The 23,269-nt window shown below is 41.8% G+C and overlaps 1 protein-coding gene across 14 annotated transcripts in view; it reads right to left on the reverse strand.

Moving 5' to 3' along the window:
* The window catches only part of Apbb2 (amyloid beta precursor protein binding family B member 2), a 333,919-nt gene that overhangs the window by 218,869 nt on the left and 91,781 nt on the right, over positions 1–23,269 (reverse strand). The window contains exon 3 of one of the 14 annotated variants that reach the window (XM_028765354.1): positions 10,673–10,755. The exons of the other annotated variants lie outside the window; for them this stretch is intronic. The gene's annotated coding sequence lies outside the window, so the exon portion shown is untranslated. The remainder of the gene's footprint in view (positions 1–10,672; positions 10,756–23,269) is intronic. 14 annotated transcript variants of the gene reach the window in all.

Genomic DNA, 23,269 nt, shown 5'->3' on the forward strand with positions numbered 1-23,269 from the left:
CCACACCCTTTGCAACCTCCCACAGGAGTAGCTGCCTTTCCCCCTTCAGGCTGCCTGTGCTGTATCATCCTTCCTCCTCAAAGCCTCTTCTTCCCCACTTATGGTCCTCACTTCAGCTTCATGACCAATGGTCACAGTCATATCACATGTGTAAACACAAAAGCAAAGAGGGAGGACAGCAGGTGTCTTTCTGAGTCTGGATCACCTCACTTAATATAATCATTTCTACAGCTGTCTATTTTCCTGTAAATTTCACCATTTCGAGTTTCTTCGTGGTCTAATAAGATGCCAGTATGTATATGTTCCATCACTTATCTGCCGATGGGAGTTTACAGTAATTCTGCTTCCTTGCTATTATGAATAGAGCTACAATACACACACACACACACACACACACACACACACACACACACACACACCCCTGTATCAAGAAGTGAGAATGAATGAATTCAACAAAATTACCAGATATGAAAGTGTTCATGCAAAAATCAGTTGCATTTCTATATAGTAACAACAAATAATAATTTTTTTTTTAAAAAAGGAGGAAGCCTGATCTCCAAAAACTATTACTTCATGGTCAAAAGGAATTAAAGAAGAGCCAAACAAATGGAAAGGTATCATATATACATAGGCTAGAAGATTTAATATTAATTACATGTCAGTACCAATAAAGGCTCAACACAATATAATTCCTATTCAAAACCCCAAATGTTTCTTGCAGAAACTGAACTATACACACATTCTCTCCTTTTTTAAATTGTAGGGTTACTGTCCATGTAAACAGATGGCAAAACCCAGACAAGACAGCCACTTCCCATACTTCCTACCTTCCTCAATCCAAGAGCCCCACCTTTGCCTACTGGCAGAAAATCAGCAGAACAGTTCTTTGAAGACTTGTAAATGTCGTATATGTCCAATATGATTAAACTAACTCACCTCTGTCCTAGGAAGGGCTCGAATACAACGCTTCTACATTTATACTGGATTGAGGACAGCTGTGGCCGCTGCTATCCCATCCACACAGCACTGGGATGGTCCATGGGAGAGACAGAGTTCCTACTGTTAATCATCTAGGGATGAGGCAGAGCTCAGGGAAGAAGTGGGAGCCAGCAAGGGAAGACTTCAAAAAAGGAAAATGGAAGTCCTCTCCCTGCTCTACAGGCCCTTGATCTCTTTGCTGCCTAGATTCTTTATCTTGTTACGGTCACTTCCGTGGGTAGAGTCTAGTGGCCTAGCTTAGAAACCTGGTAAGTATGGGACATTGTAAGGCCACCCAAGGATGGGTCCAGACCTATAATTTTAGACTCTAAATCTTGTTGATAGTCATGAAACCCAACTTCTTTCTGTGGGGAATTAAAAACTTGTTTCCAGATGAGGATTGGAATGGAAAATGAAAATGCCTTGCAACTTGACTAGCGTGGTGCCCAGAGGATAGAGTCCCTTTGGGACAGAAGTCAAGCACAGAGGCCAGGCTTGCTTCAGCATATGAAAGTGTTTTCCTTCCCCAATCATGGCAGAAAAGGCCCATTCATCTAACCGGGAGAAACCATGGAATCTCCTGCAAACAAGCATATGCTAAACAGAAAGCTAGACCCTGACAATTTGAGCTGACATTTCAGGTGGGTGGGGGTGGGGCCTGCTGATCCTTCAGACTTGTTGACAGCCGGCATCTACTGAGATTTCTCAATACTGCCTGTTAGTGATCTCCAGTCTCACCCTCCCAACAGTTGTGTAGCTCTCCATCCTGAGCCTAGTAGGATACTGGATGTAAGATGGATTGCGGATTTGGGAATGAAGAAGCATACTGTTAATAAGCTGAGCAGGAGATATTTAGCATATTCACTGTACACGTTAGAAAGTCAGGAGAACGACCCTTTCACAAGCAACCAGGGCTAAATCAAAACTTAATTCAAGGTGATTAGCGCTTCAGGACTATCTACAAAGTGCCCTCTACTCTAGAAGTCTAACTGCCTTTCGAAGACAACACCTCAGGGAACCAGTGAGTATAGGGCCTGAAGATGAATACATCACTGAATTGAAAAATATTAAGATGGAAAATGTTAATCAAAAGTACCTGTTTAATCCAATACAAAAATCTGGTACCGAAATGTTAAAGAAAAAAAAAAAGATCTATTGTTATTTTGTGTGTTGGGAGTGCTTGCCTGTTTGTATGTCTGTGCTCCTGTAGCACCGACCAAGGAGACCAGAAGAAGGTGTCAGATCCCCTGGAACAGGATCACAGATGGTTGTAAGCCACCATGCGAGTGCTGGGAATTGAACCTGGGTCCTCTAGAAAAGCAGCCACTGCTTGTACAACCACTGAGCCATCTCTTTAGCCCCTACACTGCAATTTTTGTGAAGCATTTCCTAAACACAAAAGCTCACAGCCATATATGTGAGCTATAAAGGCAACTCAACCTTCTTAACTAGGAGGAAAAAAACCCAGCATAGCTTCTATTAAAGCTCATGGAGTCACTGGGCAGTCCACTGGATTAAAGTGTTAACCCAAACCCCCACAAAAGATACGTCTAATGTGAAATTTAGGAGGATTTTTAATTTTAACTATTTTCCCTGCAGTCATTTCTTTGAACCTGACAAAACCTTTGTTCTAAAACAGTTTTTTTAATGTTCCATTTTGAAATGCATCTGCATTAAATCATCACTGGCGTGGAAACACGGAGACTCAATGAAAACCGGCCATCAGGCTTTGGAGGAGGGTGGACGAGTTCCTACACACGGCCCATCATCCCGTAACCTTTAGATGCCCTTTCTTGATGGCTCTGCCAGCAACCAGCTGCAATTACAGCTCTTTTTTAAACAACTGATTCTCCCACATCTGGCTCCTTTAGCTCTGTGCATTTTCTTTTCTTTTTCCCTACTTGTTATATGATATCAGACACTATTCTGATGTCATTGTACCGACAATACATTCACATTATGTTAATTGTCTGAAGGCCTTAAAGATTTTAGGATACGGAGCACTATGCAAGCTTTATTAGTAAGGATCCATTGAACTTATCATCTAAAGCAGTTCAAAAAAAAATTATACCAGAAGAACAAGAGCAGCTAGGATTGTACCAGAAAAATGGCCCACACGGTTAACAGTACACTAAGAAACCATGAGCTATCCTCCAAAGTAGAAGAAGCCTGGGAAACTAGTATGCTATCTATCTTGGGGGCTGAAGGACTCCTGCCTAGGCAGGAAATGAGAAGAGCCACTCTAGAAAGTAAAGAAAAAGCTGCAGTCTCTCTGTAGTTCTGAAAGCCGATGGTGTGTCCAGCTGACTACTGCCCTGCTTATCCTGGGATTAAACATAGTTTGTACATGTAAAGTCCACCATCACATGTCATGGTCTGTCCATTCTTATCTGCTGGTTTGTCTCCCACCACCCTCACCTCCTCCTTGGTCCAGCCTAAACTTCTTCCCCAATCTGTGAGTTTCCTTTCTTTCCTCTTCCTTATTTTATTGCCGGCCACTGAGCCGCCCAAACCGGTTGTCAGGTACCAGCTGTACAGCCGGCCACCAAGGCTCAGTTACACCAATTAAATGGGGAGCTCAGAGCTGGGTAAAATGTTCTCCTTTCCAGATAACTGTCCAAAAGTATTCGTCTGCCAGACATTTTACATCTCAGTGGCAAGCATCCCTCAGACCTCTCCTGAGGAGTTGAAGCCACAGCAAGTGCATGGTTTTCCCATTTATTTTAGGGCCTGGCTCAAAAGAATGAAAAATATGTTTGCACATAGTAAGCAACATTTGAAATCCTCTGAACCAAGACACCGTAGCCTTTGGGGGGAACAGTACGTTATACTCCTTTCCTGAAACTTCTTTCCCCGTAGATCTTGGCGAAGGACTTACTGGTGAACTGTCAGCACCTTGCAGAACATCAAGCACCCAACACCCACTTAATAAGCGCCTGCTGAGTAAATGACAAATGAGAGGCTACGGCTGATTAGGGTTTTTTCTTACCATCAATTGTTCAGGATCTTTCCCCTACTTAATATTGGATCTTTAAAACATCTCCAGCTGGAGAGGCGGTTCAGAGGGTAAAATGTTTGGGTTCAAGTGTTGAGACAAAAGTTTGGAATCCCTGCACGCACACACACACAGGGGCACGCACGAAAAGGCAGCCTCATTATACTAGCTGTTAGAAGACAGTCAAGATCCCAAATCAAATCCCCAGACACTTGATAGCAATGTGACCTTGACTGCGTTGTAGAACTACAGGCTATAGATTACTTTTCTTATCAATAAACAAGATCCAGCTTGTGAGGCTCTGAAGCACTTGTGAGATTTATAAACAACTTATGTAAAAGCTTGCTGAATGAAATTATCTGCCATTCCATTCTGCAGCTCCAGAACAAAATGTACCATCAAAATCTAATTTGCCAAAGCTGGAGTTCACTCATGCAACAGATAGGCATCGAGCATTGGCAATCTACTACCGGAGTCAGCCTGCTGTTCAACATGAAAGGAATAGTTTAACTGCTGCCTTTAAGTGCAGGGAAACAACAATTAGTTCACATGGGCAGGAGAAAAGTGTACAATCTATCTTATTTTCTTTATTGAAGCACTAAAGGATTAACCAGTTATAGCAGGCTGGAGTGGGTTTTTTTTGTTTTTTGTTTGTTTTGTTTTTAAAACAGGAATCAAACAATGGAGGAAAGCAAACTAAAAGTAGTTTTTAGAGTCCACAAGTATTGACAGTTGTCTATCTGCCTGCCTGTCTGTCTGTCTGTCTGTCTGTCTCTGTCTCTCGTGTGTGTGTGTGTGTGTGTGTGTGTGTGTGTGTGTATGCATGTGTGTGTGCATGTGTGTATGTGCAAATGTGTGTATGCATGCATTTGTGTGCATGTGTGTGTGTACGAGTGTGTGTGTGTGTGTGTGTGTTGGTCAAATCAATGAGGATCTTCCTCTACCATACCACCTATTTTTTGAGACAGGGCCTCTACTCAATGTGGAGCTCACTGATTGGCTAGACTGGCCAGTGAGTTCAAGGATTCTCCTGTCTCTTCTCCAAGGGCTCAGGTCACAGGCCTGTACCACCACACTGGTTTCACTTGAGTGCTAAGGGGTCTGAACAGTCAGTGATGGATACATAAGACAAGGGTTTTGCTTTAAAAGAGCAAAATTAAGCTGCTAAGGGCTGGAAGAATAAGATCTGGTCTACATAGTAAGTCCATCCAATGGTGCTGATTTGTCCAATAATCTATCACAGAAAATTCTCAAAATCAAGAAATGTGATGTTTGTGCAAACTGAAATTTATGGAAGAAAGTAAATTGGGCACTGGCTGCTGCTTAGTTATTTTTCTGGTGGGGAAACAGCCATGTTCTCTGAGCCCCACTCGCATTGTTTCTCTCTTTTGGGCCCTCAGTGACCCACGGGAGTACAAAGCTTCTTGCCTTCTATTTCCAGAACACCTGAGCTCAAAGAGCTATATGAAATTGCTTCCCTTCCCCTTCACCGACGGCAGCACAGACAAGCTAGAGCCCTCCCGTGAGGCTACTTTCCGTCTCGGCTCACTGCCAATACCTTGGTAGATATAGCAAACTATGTTTCCAAAGCCCTGAAAACACTGAGCGACGTAGCAATTTCCATTCTAGTAAAAGCCACCGCTTCCTGCTCTCCTAGGCCATTCAGAGTAAAAAGCGGAGTCTCAAACATGGTCTTAAGGTGTGCTGTGCTGAGGGAGACATAGCAGTTATAAGATGGTGCAAAGTTGGTCTTAAAACAGCAGAGGGGTTATCCCGGGCCAGGCATGGCATACAACATTGTTACATGCCAGCCGCTACCGTCCATGGCCCATTGAAACGTAGGTGAGTAGAACTGACTCCCATCCAGATAAGGTGCTTCTTCTAAAATCCCAACGAGCCAGGTACGCAGACCTAGTCCCACAGCGTGAACCATGTGAACTAATATCGGTCCCACTAGAAAAAAACTATGGCCACATTTTACACATAATCATAGATGTGTGCCTCAAATTTAATGCTCTTAGTTTATCAATGCCATGTTTAAATTACCCCCTACACACACACACGCACGCACGCACGCACGCACGCACGCACACACAGAGTAGTAGACACGAAATGCTTGAGAAAATACCAAGGCAGATGAGAGTTTAAAAGAACAGAGATGTTCTATTCCTAACTTAGTGCAGAGGGCATGGACCAATGATTACTCTACCTGAGGTATTGTGTGGAATGTCTCACTGAAGAACATCCAGTGCGCTACTTGTTGGGTAGCCCATGCTAAACAGATGTTAGTTATTTGGTGTCTGAATTTGAAACGCATACTTTATGCATCTTTGAATAATGGACTCCTAACCTAATACCGGGCAATTTAATAGTGGGTCAATAAATATTTGCTTACAAATTAACTGAAAGTTGAGAAATCATACAACCTTTCACCTCTCTGTTTTAACACTGATTATGAGTTGCACCACGAGAAAGTTACGTCCCACCACTCCCCAAATGTACCCGTGCTGCCACAGCTTTATTGCAGACATCTGGTGTGTTTGGAGAGAGAAATGTACGGGTAGACGTCTAACATGTTCGGAGATACTGCTTAGGGTAGCAGAGCAGGAGCCCATGAAGGAGGGACCACAGAAGATGCTAAAGAATAGACATAACAGTTGCCACACAGTGACTGAGTTCTGACTGCACACTCAGTCCTGCAAGCCTCCTGGTAAGAATGTGTCTCATGATCGCAAACACTGCAGAGATTTTGAAATATAAAACTTACTCTCAATAAACTAGCATCTCCCATAATTATGCTTCTTTCTAAAGGCCAGGGCAGCCTTCAAGCAAACAGAGGCTGAGGTCCAACTGCTACCCTTGCACTAAAAATTATATCATAGTTAATCTTCCTTAACACGAACACTGTTCGTAGCTTCATGGGAAATACAGGTTCTTAGACAATGTGTAGCACACACTGCTCTATTACTATAAACATAAAATAGAAAATATATGTATTAAATAGGATAATAGATTAACTTTGGTTTTGCTTCTTTTCAAAGAACCCCTGGTGACTTTTTGAGCATGTCTCCATCTGTCACCGAGACAGTCACCATGATCTTTCTCCAAACATTAAACCAAGTATTGAAACCTAGAAGACCTTCCTCTGACTTGGGTTTACTGTAGTTTTCCTTCTTAGTCCAGGCTTGGCCTCCCTCCCAGACCTCCTGACTCAGCTTCCTACAGAGTGCTGGGATTACAGGCATGCCATCATGTTCAACCAGACAAGAAAGGCTTTGAAAACAGATCTATGAGAGAGCAAGATGGCTTAGTGGGGAAAGATATCTGCCACCAAGTCCTATGACCTGAGTTCGACTCCTGAGACTCACACAATGGAAAGAGAAAACCAACCCTCAGAAGTTGTCCTCTGACCTGCACATGCTTCCCATGGCATATGCATTTCCCCGCCCCCATCCCACTCCATATACAATAAAAAGTAATTTAAAAAGTTCTTCAAAAATATACACGTAATTAGCAAATGCTGAAAACAAAACAAGGGATTTTGGTGGTGGTAGTGGTGGTTTGGTTTGGTTTCATCTGTTTTTGTAGACAGGGTTTCTCTGTGTAGCCCAGGCTGTCTTGTAACTCACTTTAGACCAGGCTGGCCTTGAACTCAGAGATTTATATGCCTTTGCCTCCTGAGTGCTGGGATTAAAGGCATGCGCCATCATACTGCCCACTCCCACCACCCAGGCAGAAGGGTTTTTGTTTTTTTTTTTAAAGTGTGAGATTTATTTAGGCTGTTTAATTTCCTCCAAAGGAACCAGCCATGTGCTTAATTACCTCTTATAGTTTCCAAAGTAGTCTCAAGAAAATGCTTTTGACATTAATAAATTTCAAAATGAACAGCTCCTCCCCCACCCCACCCCCACCCTGCTCATTTGACTTTAACCTCTTTGAAAGCAGTCCCAGGCCTTGCTTCAAGAGTAGGACCTTGCTGGAGGGAAGCCTTCTTGTTCTTGTTGTTTTGATTGGCAGCCTTAGTTTTTAATCTAAGAGTAACTTCGAGCATGCTTTCATGCACACACATTTCCCTTCATCTCACCAAGCGCAGTACTAAGCAGGAATCTTTGAACACAGTCCCTCTGGCAATACAAGGGACGTCTTTAGCTTGCCACTGTAAACCCAAGTCCACAGATACTTCGCCTTTACAAAACAGAATAAAATGTTCACAACAATACCACAATGCATCCCAAAGGAGAGTATTTTGGAATAAGGGAGGGAAAATTATTTCACAAGAGGCTGTATTGGATTTTAAAGAAATACTAAGTTCTTTGGAGGATGGTGTAAGTGCCTTGCTTTCTGGGAACAGTGTCTCCTACCAAAAACACCACTGCAAAGGAACAGTGCCTCCTAACCAAAACATCATTGCAAAGGCCTAGATCCTAAAACCCAGAAAATTGTTTTTTTGTCTTTTCATTCCATTTTTCAGATGGATTGGTGCCTTCCAACACAATCCTTTTTTAAATGTTCTTCAATGACAGAATAAAAATACAACACAAAGGGGTTCCTTTTAAAATTAATATGCAATTGTAAGACAATATTCAACTAAATAAATTCCTAAATAATTTTGTATTTCCACCAACAATATTATTTCATTACTGCAAATATTTCACTTTAACCAAAAAAAGGAAAAAAAAAGGTTTTTGATGAAAATTATCAAAATTCTTGTATTCTGATAGATTTGTATTTAGAAACTTGAAAATAATTAGAATTAAAAATTACATCCATGTACATAAATATGTGCATATATACATGGAAATATTTTAATATGCATATTTAATAAGCCTCATAATTAAAAGTCTTACCTTTTTATCATTACTTAAGGCAATACATAATTTAATAACAATTAAGTTTATAGTAAACATAATAAAATCTATGAGGTTTGATGTTACTATATTTTTAAGATTTGTTTTTCATTTATGTGAATGTTCTGTGTACCAGTGCCTGCAGAAGCCAGAGGAGAAGTTGGAGTCCCCTGAAATTGCAGTGGGTCTTGAGCAAAGCTCTCGTGTGGGTATGGACTGGCAAGATGGCTCAGCTAGTAAAAGCTACTGTTGGGCTCACACCTTGGATCACACAGTCAAAGAGATGAAAAGAACCAATGCTCAAAATTGTCCTCTGACTTCTACACATGTGCAGCAGCACACATATGCCTGCACTCACCCACACATATCACATATACATGCCTGTTCTGTATATGTGTGCACGCATGTCTATAAAACACAAAAGAAATGAGACAACGCAGAAAGTCTAGATCCTAATCACTTGAAAGTTTCTTTTTAAAAGCCTCCTGAGACCCTTCACAACTAAAAGTCCATTAAAAGCAAATAAAATTTACTATGCCATGAATAAAAACAGAAAAGCCACAGACCCACTCAACCTTTCTGAGAGAAGTAGCATAGAACGTTAAAATGCAAGTGAAAAATGCTTTTTCCAGATCTTTGGTACAAAACTCAAAAGGCAAGCTCTCTCTTCCCACAATGTTTGTGAATTAATAACAATCACCCAAGGAGGTCAGACAGTCCAAATATAAGTAGAAATTGTATAGAGGCAAAAATTTTAAATTTCAAGTCAAACTAGAAATTAAAAATCAAAATGCCAACGACGCTTCTCAGAGTATTTCTGCATAATTAAAAGTGTGGTTTCACTGGATGTGAAATACTGGCGTGCACACATTAATTCTGTTCACGATGTATAAACAGGGCTTTCTAAGTCTGGATGGCGTTTGAACCGTTTTCTTATCAGCATTCCTTAAGCTGGAACTCTCAAGGCTTCTTGGCAACTGACCACGTAACAAAAACATCTTTCTGGGGATCTGCACGTCTAACCATACTGAGTTTGGGATAGGAGAGAAGGCCTTCTGAAATCACACTTGACACTGAACCCCCTTCCAACGTGAGCATCGCATGAACACAGAAGGTTGCAAACAGCAGTGAGCAGTAACAACGTAAAGAAGACGAAGAAGGCTTTCGAAACATTCTTTGGGGGCATGTGTCTAAGCCTCCTTCACCTCTATGAGTGTGGAAAGGACAGTCTTGAATGTTTTCTGTGAAAACAGGTTAACATAAAAATTCTGCTTGGAGTCAGTGAGATAGCTCAGTGGGTAAAGGAGCTTGACACTAATGCCTAATGACCTGAGGTCACTCCCCAGGATACACGTAGTGGGAGAAGAAAAACAACCTCCACAAGTTGGCCTCTGACCACCACATGTATGCCGAGGCACATTTGCACACACATACATACCACAATCATCAAACGTAAAAAATTTTACAATCACTTAACACGCAAGTTAGTTCCCCAGCAACTGTTCACGGGGATATATAGGTAAAAATACATTAGCACAACATACCGAGTAGTTAAGACAGAAGCCGTGAGTAGCCTACGGCCTAAAGTCTGTGCCCTTCTCTAGCGCTCCCATTCAGGCCTTGCATTAGATGAACTAAGCATAATAAATGCAGGTATAAGCCACAAGACCCTGAGAAATCAGTGGATCAGAAAGAGACAGGGAGCTTCATCCCAGTATCAACAACCAAACAGCAGCCACTCCCTAAATACAAACGTACGTTTCTATTACTGTCACTGTTACAGTCAGCATTTACATATTGTTGATTCTTATGTCAGATTGTTCTCCTCACGCTTTTAGCAAAGGAATACTACCAAGATGGGAATGGGGAACCACTCATGCCGGTCCGCTGGATGTCTTGTTTCACCGCACGATACGCTTGTTCCGGCAGCAGCACCTGTGGATGTTGAGAGGGAACTTTCAGAGCACAGCCCATTTGTTTGCGCAGTTAGAAACACCAGCTCATCATAAAAGACTGCACCCAGGCTGAAGCTAAGAACAGCCAGAGCATGCACAGCATGCACATCCTCAGGCACCTGCCAGTCACCTAAGGTAACCGCGTGAGTTAGGCCGCACCCATCCATACCTGTAATCTTTCATCTGGACTTTACTAAGTCCCTGACTGTCATTACCAGTAAAAAGCATGTAATTCCAGAGAGCCCATTGTCCCCAATTGACAATAATCCACAAGTTTCAACACTTCAAGGCACAGGCTCACTATACATGGCAGGTGATAAAACACGATGAGCACAAATGCTTGTTGCATTATTTATTTCTTACTTGCTTAAAACCGTCATACAATTTTCTAAGCACTGTGCCCAAACCCCATAAGCACTATGGGGTTTGCATAGTATGTGTTTTCTAAAGCTGCATGTAATGTAGGTGAGGAAAGCTAACTACATGTATGGATATGTGTGACCCATCCAGAGAGATTAAATCATGAGTCATCTTTTGTCATTATATTGAGGAGATTTCGATTTCCAATGTTCATAGCTTCTAAGAATACTTAAGGATTAGTTATGTGGAAATGTTACTTGTGAGAAATCGCCTAATAATGTTAGGATAAATGAGGTGTCAATGAGCCATCAGTACCTCTTTCTGAATAGACCACTATGAAAATGGCATAACAGACTCTAGCTGACCGCAGCGCTTGGCTGTAACTGTTAAGAAGGAAAACCAAAAAGGCCAAAAGGGCTGAGTTCTCATTCCTTAAAAATCAACACATACTTTTTTTTTTTTTGGGGGGGGGGTGTTTCGAGACAGGGTATCTCTGTGTAGTTCTGGCTGTCCTGGAACTCACTCTGTAGACCAGGCTGGCCTCGAACTCAGAAATCTGCCTGCCTCTGCCTCCCAAGTGCTGGGATTAAAGGCGTGCGCCACCACTGCCCGGCTCAACACATACTTTTAAAGAATGAATTTTCTTTAAAAGTTTTCAAAACACATACAAAAGGATATGCGCAAAGAAGTTTTTAAATAATTTTTGTTTAAATAAATGTAAATAAACAATAGAAAACTAAAAAATATTTTAAACAGGTTAAAAATGTAAACGCACAAAAAAGATGAGCTTTTAAAGATATGTGAAATTCCTACTGAAGTGGGAAAATATCTCAAGGAAAATCTAGCAACAAAAACACACTCAAAAACCATCCCCATGTTGCTTAAAGTATTTATGGCTAGAAAAAAAAATCAGAAAGAAAAAAAAAATCACATTTGAAAACCCGCTGGCTACAGAGAGCAGAACTGGAACAAGGTGACTTTTATTTTCTTCAAATTTGGGGGAAATTCTCCTTTGACGCCTGTTTTTATGTCACCTGTGAGAGCAGCCAAGAACAAGGAGCACAGAGAGATTCCTTGTGGTGGAGAGTCAAGCACCGGGCCCAGCTGGGAGGCCAGATCTTTCCAAGCATTTTTCTCCTTCCCAGTCAAAGTCAAATATAGTCCCAACAGGGGTGTTTAAAGTACATAAAGCCACTACAGAGGCCAAAACATAATCTGCTTTTACTGGCTACGACAGTCAGGGACTTAGTAAAGTCCAGATGAAAGATTCTTTTTTTGCTTGGATATTACTATTTACTATACCCACGCTGTTTGAGTACCCGAAATTTTGTCCTGAATAAAGACATTGTGTTCTGGATAGACCGCCTTCAAATAAGGCCAAGATAAGACAAAGGCAAGGAAGGACGTAGGCAAACCTAAAGCTTTAAGCAGAAAGAAAAGAGAGGCTGGTCGTTATAACTAACTCATGACAAGTTCAGAGGAGCTTGGCTATATGAAAATTTTCTCAACCAAAATTTTGAGACATTTTTGAGTCTCAACTTGAAGTCCAGACCCTCCAGCTTCAGTTTCTCAAATTCGGTGATATGTTTGTGCCACTACATTTGGCTAGTGCCAAAATAATCCATATGCATTAGATAGTGGCTTTTTAGTCATGAGTGAAGAAACTTAATCCCACATCACGACCTCACGTAAGAAGTGGGCTTTGGAGACACAGTGAAGTTAAGGGTCGATCTGGGGCAATTTGTCACACCTGTGGTGACTTCCCTCGCCTGTGCTCGGATCATTTTCCTAGCTCACCTGTCTGGGAAAGAAATACTTGGTCCCAGGCAGTTCTTTCAGTGACTCTCCATCCTTAAGAAAGTCCTGCTGATGTAAGAAGGACGTAAGAGCTGAGAGATGGACAGGGCCATTGCACTCAGGAACTCAGGGATGCTGGTTGCCTGCAGAGTAAGCCAGTCAAAATTCCAGCACTGACAGGCAGGGGGCTCACAAGGTCCTGCCCCTAGCTGAGAAGCTATGGAGGAAGGGATGTTATTTTTCTTCAGTAAGGTAGGCACGGGTAAGTTGCCCATGCTCCAGAAAATAAGCCTACACTATACTCATTACACGGGGCCCTGGTTAAACTTGAACAGTCGGGGACAGAAAGAGACATGAGTGTAGAAGGCACACCGGAAGAGAGGGGGCCCAGAGCGGGCAGGGGCAGATAAAGACAAGCAGCTGGGAGAGAATTAAAAAAAACCTCACAAAACTGTCAAAGAATATATCTTAAAAATATTTTTTTAAAGCTACTGACTATGTTTGGGTTTTTTTTTTTAACAAACTTACAGAGCATTTTTAAAGGGTGCCTAGGTAATTAATAATCATACTCTTGCAATGCAAAACATATTGCAGGTATTCATTGTCTTTGTTTTAATGTCCCAAGATGCTAGCAGAGAGAAAAAACAAAAACAAAAAACGTGACCCTTATTATATCATACTTTTGTTTTTAAAAGCATTTTCAAAGATTCCCCTGTCAGACTACTGGCTTCATGTTTATTTATATTAAAAAAAAGTCATATTTAGTTTATGTTAAATAGCAGAAGAGCTATAAAGCACACATTTTGATTTATACTATTACATTTTTTAAACAAAATTTGAGTTCCAGAAATATCAGTCCATCCAAGGTCAAGGTTTCCTTCAGAGACTTTACCACAACAAATGCATGCTGATTGCGTTGGGAAACGGTTTCGAAGTTCCCTGGCTTTAATATTTCAAAAGTTGCTGTCTTAAGTGCTATATATATGCCCCTGTGATGACTAATGATCAAATACCCTCGTTAACAGGCAAACGCACAGACTCCACCTTCTCATGAGCATTCAAAAGAAAAGCTATACATGTTTATCATTTAAAGACGAGACACTGAAATATGCATCCATCTATCCAGGCCTGACACTGACTGAAAATATAGACCTCTTGGTATGGAAACGTTTAGTGAGATGCTCAGAGTAAAACATCTTGCTGCCACTGGATATTTAAAAAAAGGGCAACTGAGTTTTAATCTGTCTGGAAAACAAGAAGTACTTCCTCGGGCTCTCTAGTGACATCCTGGGCAGAATTCCAATGTGTTCTCAATTGATCTCTGGCATGAGCCCATTCTCCTTTAAGCATCCTTCTGGCACCTCTGGTCCAAAGTCCCAAGCCTCTGCTCTGCATGGCCTTCTTCATCTTTTCTTACCATTAATTCCCAAAGCCACAACAGGAATGATCTTATCAGTGGGTGATGGAGAGGACCTAAACAAATGATTAATGACTATGCCCTGGCTGACATAAATCTATTTTAAAAAAAAAATCCAGCCACCCAGATCTTGATCTAAACATTTAACTCTATGGGGAATTAAAAAATATATATATAGCTAGGTCTAAGTCAAGAATAAGAAAAGTACAAAGTAAGTCCAGAACATCTCACTATACCAGCAAGCAGAAGGCTGCTCCAACAGTGTGCAGATATGGCTAAAGCACATTGGAGCTAGTTGGAAGGGGCACTTCCTGGCCAAATGCAGGACAGCTTGAACAATATAAAAAAGTAATATTGGACCAGCAAGATAGTTCAAGAGGTAAAGGCACTGACACCCAGAACCCATGTAAGTGTGGAAGGAGAGAAATGACTACATAAAACTATTTTCTGTCCTACACACAGACACAGACAGACAGACAGACAGACTCACGTATGATACTGATAAATTATTACACATGAACAATAAAACAAATCCCACCTTGTCACCAGCAAGGCAGCCACTGATTAGACAGCCAATGATCATAAATAAATGCTGAAATTGTTAGAGGAAGAGTACTCAGAACACAGTGCTCACAGTCCAAAGCACCATCCCACAGGGGTGCCTATCACTCTCCCAGGGGAAATGCATCCCCACGATGCAGTCCTCTGGAAGATGACCTCATCCAAGAGATGCTTGGCATAATCAGTCAGAAGACATACTGTACCAATGTGTTTATTTACTTGAAATCATAAGGTAACAACGTGACAATCAGACTGTGACTCATTCTACCAGATGAACGCCCTGGTACTTTCTAAGGCAGTGCCAGACTTCTCAACCTTCCTAACACTGCAACCCTTTGATACAGTTCCTCATGCTGTGGTGATCATGAAGTAAAAATCTGTGTTTTCCTTTTCTTTTTCTTTCTTTCTTTTTTTTTTTTTTTTTTGAGACAGGGTTTCTCTGTGTAGCCCTGGCTGTCCTGGAACTCACTCTGTAGACCAGGCTGTCCTGGAACTCAGAAATCCACCTGCCTCTGCCTCCCAAGTGCTGGGATTAAAGGCGTGCGCCACCACCACCCAGCCTCAGACCTCAAAATCTGTGTTTTCCAAAGGTCATAGGTGTTCTCTGTGAAAGGGCCATTTGACCCCCAAAGGGGTCACAACCCACAGCTTGGGAACCGCTATCCTAAGGTATCAGGGCCATGAACAATAAACACTAAACAAACTTAGGGTGACTTCTAGATTAAAGGAAACTAAAGACAAATTGCAATGAAGGCTCGTGGCTGTGTCTTGATATGGATAAGGTATTAGAAACATTAATGAGATAATTAGAGAGATTTTAATAGGCATCCAAGTATTATCTATTAGTAGTGATGATGTCATTATGGGTTACTTGGGAGAATAACCTCCTGCTTGAGAGATAGATATTGAAGTTTTGTAGGCTAGAGGGTCATGACACCACAACTAATTCAATCTCGCAGAATCTGTTTCTGACATTTTGAATATGTATGAGGAGAAAGAGGAGGAAACGAGATACAAACAGAAATACTAAAAATGAAAGTAAATTTAATAAAATATTAACATACTATGTGGCAGGTTAGTTGCAGCCTATAAAAGCCAGTAACCATGGTAACTATGGTATACCTACACCACATAAAGTAAGATTACAATGGAGGTCACGGATGAAAGGAAACCGACACAAATAGATGTCTAATGTCTCTGTTAGAGCAATTATTCCTTTTTTTTTTTTAACCCTCAACTCTGTTCTACAGTAATAGTTGAACCTTGTGAAAAGAAATACAAGGAAGAAAAAAAACAGCAGGTGATAATCAGTCACAGAACACCTCAGCATATCTCCACACATGATGAAGAGTCAGAATACCTTAAGATCTTAAAAATTCTGCATTCTGTACCCCTTTTGGTGATGAACCCTGTACAAACATGGATACTCCCAATAAACCTGTCAAAGAGTCCTAGCCTACATTGATTGGACATACCCAGCCATAGAAGGCAGGCAAGTTCACTCTGTACCCACCCTTGGATGAGCAGGGGATATGGGTAAGCGCCCACAAAACACCTGGTGTAAGCAAACATGTTCCCCAGTTCCACAGCTTTGAGTAGTCATTTAGAACCCAACGTACCTGAAACAGAATTTATCCCACCAGACAAGATGCCTGTTCCCTCATAGCCTAGCCTATCTGACCTCAAAACTGCAGCGTTTCCTCCACTCTCTTCCCAGTGGTCCATCTCACCCTCCTCCTCTGCACATAGGCTACTCGGTCTTGAATATCCCAGATCATTTTCCTCAGTATCTTCCCATCTTTGGCACCTCTGGAAGGCCTTTGCCACACAGCACTGACTGCATACTCCCCCAAACCTAAATTGTTTGCTATGCTGTCTCACTTTAAAAAGAAAGGCACCATAATTCTGTAAAATAAAAATTGTTATCATTTTCTACCTATCCCTGAAGAGAGAGACGATCAGTCAGTAACTTGGAAATAAGCTTGTCCAAGGATACAGAATTATGGGGCTGATATTCAGCCCATGATCTTCTGGTTATATCCTCACGCCGACACGTGTTGTCTTGTTTATACTTTATCATACTCTTCTGTCCTTACACTCAGCACAAGGTCTTCAAAGAGGAAGAAGGGAAGGGGTGAATCTTACCGTCCTTATGCTCTCTCAGAACCTGGCAGCAGTAATAACTCATGATCATTGATTTCTGCTTTGAGGTGCCACCCAGAGACCATCTCTCTTTCTGCACTTCATTCCTGCACAGCCAACAGTCTCCTTTGCCCTTCACACATTTCTACCACAGTATATGTTGAGTGGCTGCCCCTGGCTGCAGGGCACATAGCAGACATTTTAAAATGTTTACTGAATGAAATGATTACCTGTGAGACAGCCAAGAGTCTCTCTAAATCAACTTGTTTGTTTGTTTGTTTGTTTAAATGACTTCATTTTTATCTTTATCATATACTGAGGGCTATCTCAAGAAACAGGGACAGAGAACATGAAGACCCAAGCACAGAATTTGGCTGTTGGGGTCCCTATTCACCCACTTCCCTAGGTGATGAATTCTAGAACAGCACCACCAAATTTTAGTGCACATGGAAGCACACTCCAGTCAAGTTAGGATTCAGAGCATCTGCAGTGGAATCCAAGACTGCATTCCTTTTTGTTTTGTTTGGTTTAAGACTGCATTTCCAATAATCTCCCAAGAGGCGCTAATGCTATTGAGCATGACCTGGAGTAGAAGAAGGTGGCACACAGATTAATGTTAATGTTACTGTCTCTAGATTCCTTCTCCTGCTCTTCTAGAATTTTCAAGTAATTCTGTGATGACTTGTGCTACTGAAAATAAAATATTTAAATGCTAAATATACACATGCCAAAAAAAAAAAAAGCAAGCTGTATGTTTGGACATTTCCATTCAGCAAATCAACCTCTTTATTTAAGGATGTTAAAAAGACAAGACTAAAGAAACAACATTGATACATTTAACAATTCCCCTCTCTTCTCATTTGATCATGGAAAGTAAAAGAAAACAGTAATTATCCTTAACATACAGAGCTACCATGTACAGGCATTGCTTTTCTCAGGCTCCCTGGGAAGAGAGAGATAATATGAGAATCTACTCAGCTGGAATACAATAAGGAAAGGCAATCCAAATTAAGGACAAAAGAGAAAGCACCCAGGAGCTAGGCTGAACCTCGTCCAAGTGGGTCAACAGAACCCCATGGAAGTAGAAACAAAGAGTGTTCTTCTCAGGGCAGAGGCACAGTGAGCTGAGTTCTGCAACAAGACTCCATGGGATGAATAAAGGAAGAGCTCACTGCACATCTGCAAGTAAGTAAGAGAGAAACGCTCCCAAGAGTGCCACGCTCCCTTCTCTAGTATGACCAAAGCATTTCACAGGGAACCATCCCAAAGGGTGCAGCCCCTCTTCTGGGGTTCCAGCAGGTGCTACTTTACACTCCTTGGGTTATAGAAGGTGCAGCCCTAGCTGGTAGGCATTTCCCCTACAGCTAGTCCAGACACTTGCAAGCCTTCAGGTGTCTATGGTCCAGCAAGAGCTAAAGTAAAAAGGAAGTCCTAGCCCCTCCCAGTATACCCTGGAGTCTCTGGGTTAAAAGCTGTAGTTGGTTCTTTACTCTCTCCCCACTTCCAGGTAAGGCTGTCACCCAGGCTTTGTGTGTTCAATCTGGGATTCCACCTACAGTCCTCTTTTTATTTTATTATATTTTTTTATTTTTATCTTTTTGGCCTTAAAGGAAAATTGTGAAACTCACTGTGAAATTCCACCCTAAGGATTAAACCCAAGACTTACATAAGACTTGCAAATGCAGTAAAGCCACAAATCATTTCTGTGGTGTCTACTCAGTGCTATTCAGGATGTGGTTTCATATCTGAGAAGCTGAGACCCAGGAGACGTGGGCGCAACAGAAAACAATGTGTCACTGTATACTGAATTCTGAGTCTAGCTTAGAGTTATCTAAAATAAGGAAGCCTTTACCGAGCTGGGCAAATGTGATCACTTGAGATTTCAAAACCAGCTTCCGTCATCTCCCCGAGAGAGGGAAAGTCAGGATTCATTGGGACTTCATCCACTTACTTTATTAAAATGTGTAGTGTTTTTTTATTTTAAATCACATTGGCAATAGATAGAGGTGGTATGGGGGACTCACCACAGCCTCCCCGTGCTCCGGAGTCTTAGGTCTTGCTATCTCACTTGCAAGCTAAAGAGACTTCAGTGCTGATGAGTAAGCACAGTGAGACACATGGTCCTCTGCCCAGATCCTAATTTAAAATTATTACAAGATATTAAAGGAGATCATACTTGGTAACGTTCATTATGAACAAATACTAAGTAACATTTAGGAACCAGCATTAACTTTGTTGTGAATGATAACGGTACTGTTTCTAAATAATGCGCTTTTCTTATTCTTGACATGTGGTTATGTTTTGAATCTATAGTTTGCTTCAAAACAGCTCATCAAAACCATAATGATGTATGTATGTATGTATGTATATTTACTTAGTTCACGCAAATAGGGAAGAATACTAATAACGATAGAAATATGACGGAGGTTATCCGGAAACTTCCTTGCTTTTCCTATGTCACTGTGGGTCAAGAAAGAGCTGTCCCGTGTGATGAGAGAAAGCAGGAAGTGGAATAGGGCAGATTTGGCTCGCAGTCAACACTAGAGACATGTGAACAAACCAGGGACTGCTAACAGTGTGCTCCTGTCAGCCCACAAATTCATAACACATGTGCCACACGTACTGTAAGATGCTAATAGTGGGGAAACGAGGCAGAGGGGTACACAGGAACTCTTTGCGCTGTCTCCCTCCTTTCTGTAATCCTGAAACTCCATTTCTAAAAGACTAAAAAGAACGAATACAGATTTGTTTGAGGGTTTGTTTGTTTTTTTTTTTTTTTTGGACACAGGGTCTCATGCAGCTAAAAGCAAATAGGGAAGAATTCAGATAATGATGAGAGGAGGGCTGGTTGGGCAATGGCCTTCATTCCTCTTTGTATGTCAAGCAACAGCTATTCTGTGTGATGGGGAAGGTTCAGGCTAGCCTTGAACTCTTGGTCCTGTTGCCTGGGACTCTCAGGTGCTGGGGCTAGAGACATGTACCACCACACCCAGTGAGGTCAATACTCTTGATATTGTCATAAATTATTACCCTTAAAACTAGTTGCATAATGGCCAGTCATCTTTAGCAAATGGTCTGTGTAAGAACACAGGAATGGGGTGTATCTGGGGAACATACTTCACCTAGGCTCGTCAGTGGAATGTGTGACATGGAGTTTTCAAACTTACTCTTCTCTACCTTGATAACCCTCCCCTCACAGAACCTTCAGATAATTCAGACTTCAAGCTCGACAGCTAATTTCACTAGAATCCTGGTCTCTTCCTCTACATCAAGTGTCAGAAAGACTGTGGGAAATCTAACAACAAACCCAGACAGACAATCCCAACACCCCTGGTCTATGATCTCAAGCCTAGAACTTCAAGGATCTGGATGTTCATATATCCCAGAAACTGCCATGCTCTGGTTAGTCCCAGGCCAGCTCCAACAGAGCAAATATATGTGTGGCACGGCAAAAGCTCGAGGCTGTGGAATTCACAGACCCATGGGGGAGCTACTACTGCTGTTTCATTAGATGGACAGGATGTGCTGGTCACATGCTTTCTAAATGATTTTTGTGCCCATAGGTTAGTGCTGCTGTCAGCTGTTGTCAGAGAAAGTCATCAAAAAGCACTGTCATCAAGTCAAAACCAGGATATCAATATCACTCCCATCAAAGAGCAGGAAACATTGTGGAAGAGAGCTGGAAAAAGAAAAGAGAGAGCCAGAGTAGGCGGTAAACTGGTGGAACACTGTTTTCTGGGTATGACACGGCTGCAGCTTTCCTGAACTCACAGAAGCTGTGGTTATCTACACAAGATGGGGTCCAACACCATCATGTCATGGAAGAGGGAGAGCCTATGAGTCAAAACCAGGATATCGATATCACCCCCATCAAAGAGCAGGAAACATTGTGGAAGAGAGCTGGAAAAAGAAAAGAGAGAGCCAGAGTAGGCGGTAAACTGAATAAGAAAAGCGCATTATTTAGAAACAGTACCGTTATCATTCACAACAAAGTTAATGCTGGTTCCTAAATGTTACTTAGTATTTGTTTATAATGAACGTTACCAAGTATGATCTCCTTTAATATCCTGTCCATGCATAAAGACTTATAGGCAGGAATAGTTGATGGGGGAGGGAGATTTCTTCAGTATAGCCACTGAAGATGCTCCTGTAACAACTGTAATAAACTCACTGTGCCATTTATAAGAAGGAAGGAAAGAAAGAATGAAAAAGGAAGGAAGGAAGGAAGGAAGGAAGGAAGGAAGGAAGGGGGAGAGAGAGGACAGACAGAGAAAGGACAGAGAAAGAAAAAGAGAAAGAGAGAAGGGAGGAGAAGAAAAGAGGAGAAGAGAAGGGTGGGCGTGTTGTGAATAAAGAGTGGCTCAACAAGCATAGCAGGGGACAAGAGAAGGTAAGGGGAATAAATACAATCAAAATATTTTATAGACATGTGTGAACTTTCATAATGAACACACTATTACACATAATTAGTTAATGGCATTGGAAAACACATTTTTTTTTTCTTTTTAAAAGAAAGGCAATTCAGTCCTTCAGATGCCCTGTCCAACATCCTTTGCCCTCTCCGTAGGAAATTATTCTCTGGAAGATTTCGGTGAGACTCCCTATACTTCCGCCTAGAATGAGCTTCCTAGGTGAGATTTGCCTAATCACTGTGATTGACAGCGATTCTTCCTGAGACCAAACTCTGGGAACCAAGAGCTGAGCCACAGAAACACTCATGTTTCCCATGAGATGCCATTTGAAAATGCAAATGACCAAGGGAGATAACAACACTGGCCCATTTCCTGCTTGGGGGAGGGGCTCATAAAAACATAGATATGAGTGGGAAAGAACTGAGCCCTGAGAACTGGAGTCAGCCACAGATCACACTCAGCCCCCAGCTGCTGTCCTTCCCTCCTCTAGGATCCTTTGAGGCCTGGCTCCATGTCAGCTGTGGTTTGTTCTCTCCAACCACAAAGACAGGATCTCTCTCTGCCATGTCTGCCGCCATCAACAGAGTCTTTGAGTTCGACAGGGTTGTGTGCTAAAAGCTCAGCATCATAGGCTAAAGCTACATTTAACTGGGTGTCAAGGCTTAGGAATACCCATGCTATGGTATATGGGGTACAACCTCCGGTGGGTAGCTGGGAGCTGCAAACCCCTGATGCTAAGCAGCATTATCTGGGAATATCCCAGGACACAGCACTTCAGGGCAAAGATTCAAATTCAAAACTTAATGTACCGTTCGCCTAGGATGTGTATTGCTTGTTTTGCACTATGATACAATTTTAAAAAACTGTTGAAGGTGAATCACTGTAGCCAGGGACCCCTTGTGTCCACTGCATCCCTGGGTCTCGGATCTCTCTGCAGGCCACACATAATTCATGTAACCCATTTAAAGCAGAATTATGTAACTCACCCCTCTAAGCTAACCCCAGAGCCACAGGTATGGTAGGAGAGAGCTCCAGAGTCCCTGAGGCCCCACCACATCATGGATACCCTGTAAGGCTGACCCCCAGGCAAAAATAAAAACAACTACAGCAGAATCATACACCACTGTGGCTCTACAAAACTTATGGGAAACTCAACAGGGGATTTTTTTCCCTTGGCTCTAAAGGAGCACAGACCATGTTTACATTTCCTACCATGACTAGTAATCACAGAAAAAGAGAAAGAGGTTTTCTGACCAGAGGTCTTTAGCCAGGTCACCAATTTGGGACCCAAACCAACATGACAATATGCCATAGTCCCCGCTTTATGGACACACTTCAGAAAGAGTGGGAAGTGAGTTTTGCCGTCCAACCAATTGGGTTCTTGCAAAGGCACTATCGTCTACAGAAGAAGGCTTGAAGTTGGCTGTGGTATGTTCCTTTCTGTGGACTTAAAGGCTGCACTGATTATTTGGTTACTCAAATCTTCCGATCTCAGTATCTAATGAAAATTCAAGTATGTTCAGAAGATCAAAAGATTTAAAAAAAAAAAAGTCTCAGCTCTCTCTCTGGTACAAACTGTAAAGTTACCATCTATTTTCAGAAGTGGCTAAACACGGGGTGCTGACTGAGCACCACAGTCCATCACAGACATTGTCGAGAGAAGCAGTTTCATGAACAGGATCTCCATGTCTTCAGAATTTTAATATGGCCAGTGGCAAAACACACCGAAGCCATTTGGATTGAAGTAGCTAAAAGTCAGCCCTTGCTCTCCTGCTTTGTAACCAGAAAAGCCAAACCCAATACAG

This window comes from Grammomys surdaster, unplaced genomic scaffold, assembly GCF_004785775.1.
Source record: "Grammomys surdaster isolate TR1022 unplaced genomic scaffold, NIH_TR_1.0 150, whole genome shotgun sequence".
NCBI classification, from domain to species: domain Eukaryota; kingdom Metazoa; phylum Chordata; class Mammalia; order Rodentia; family Muridae; genus Grammomys; species Grammomys surdaster.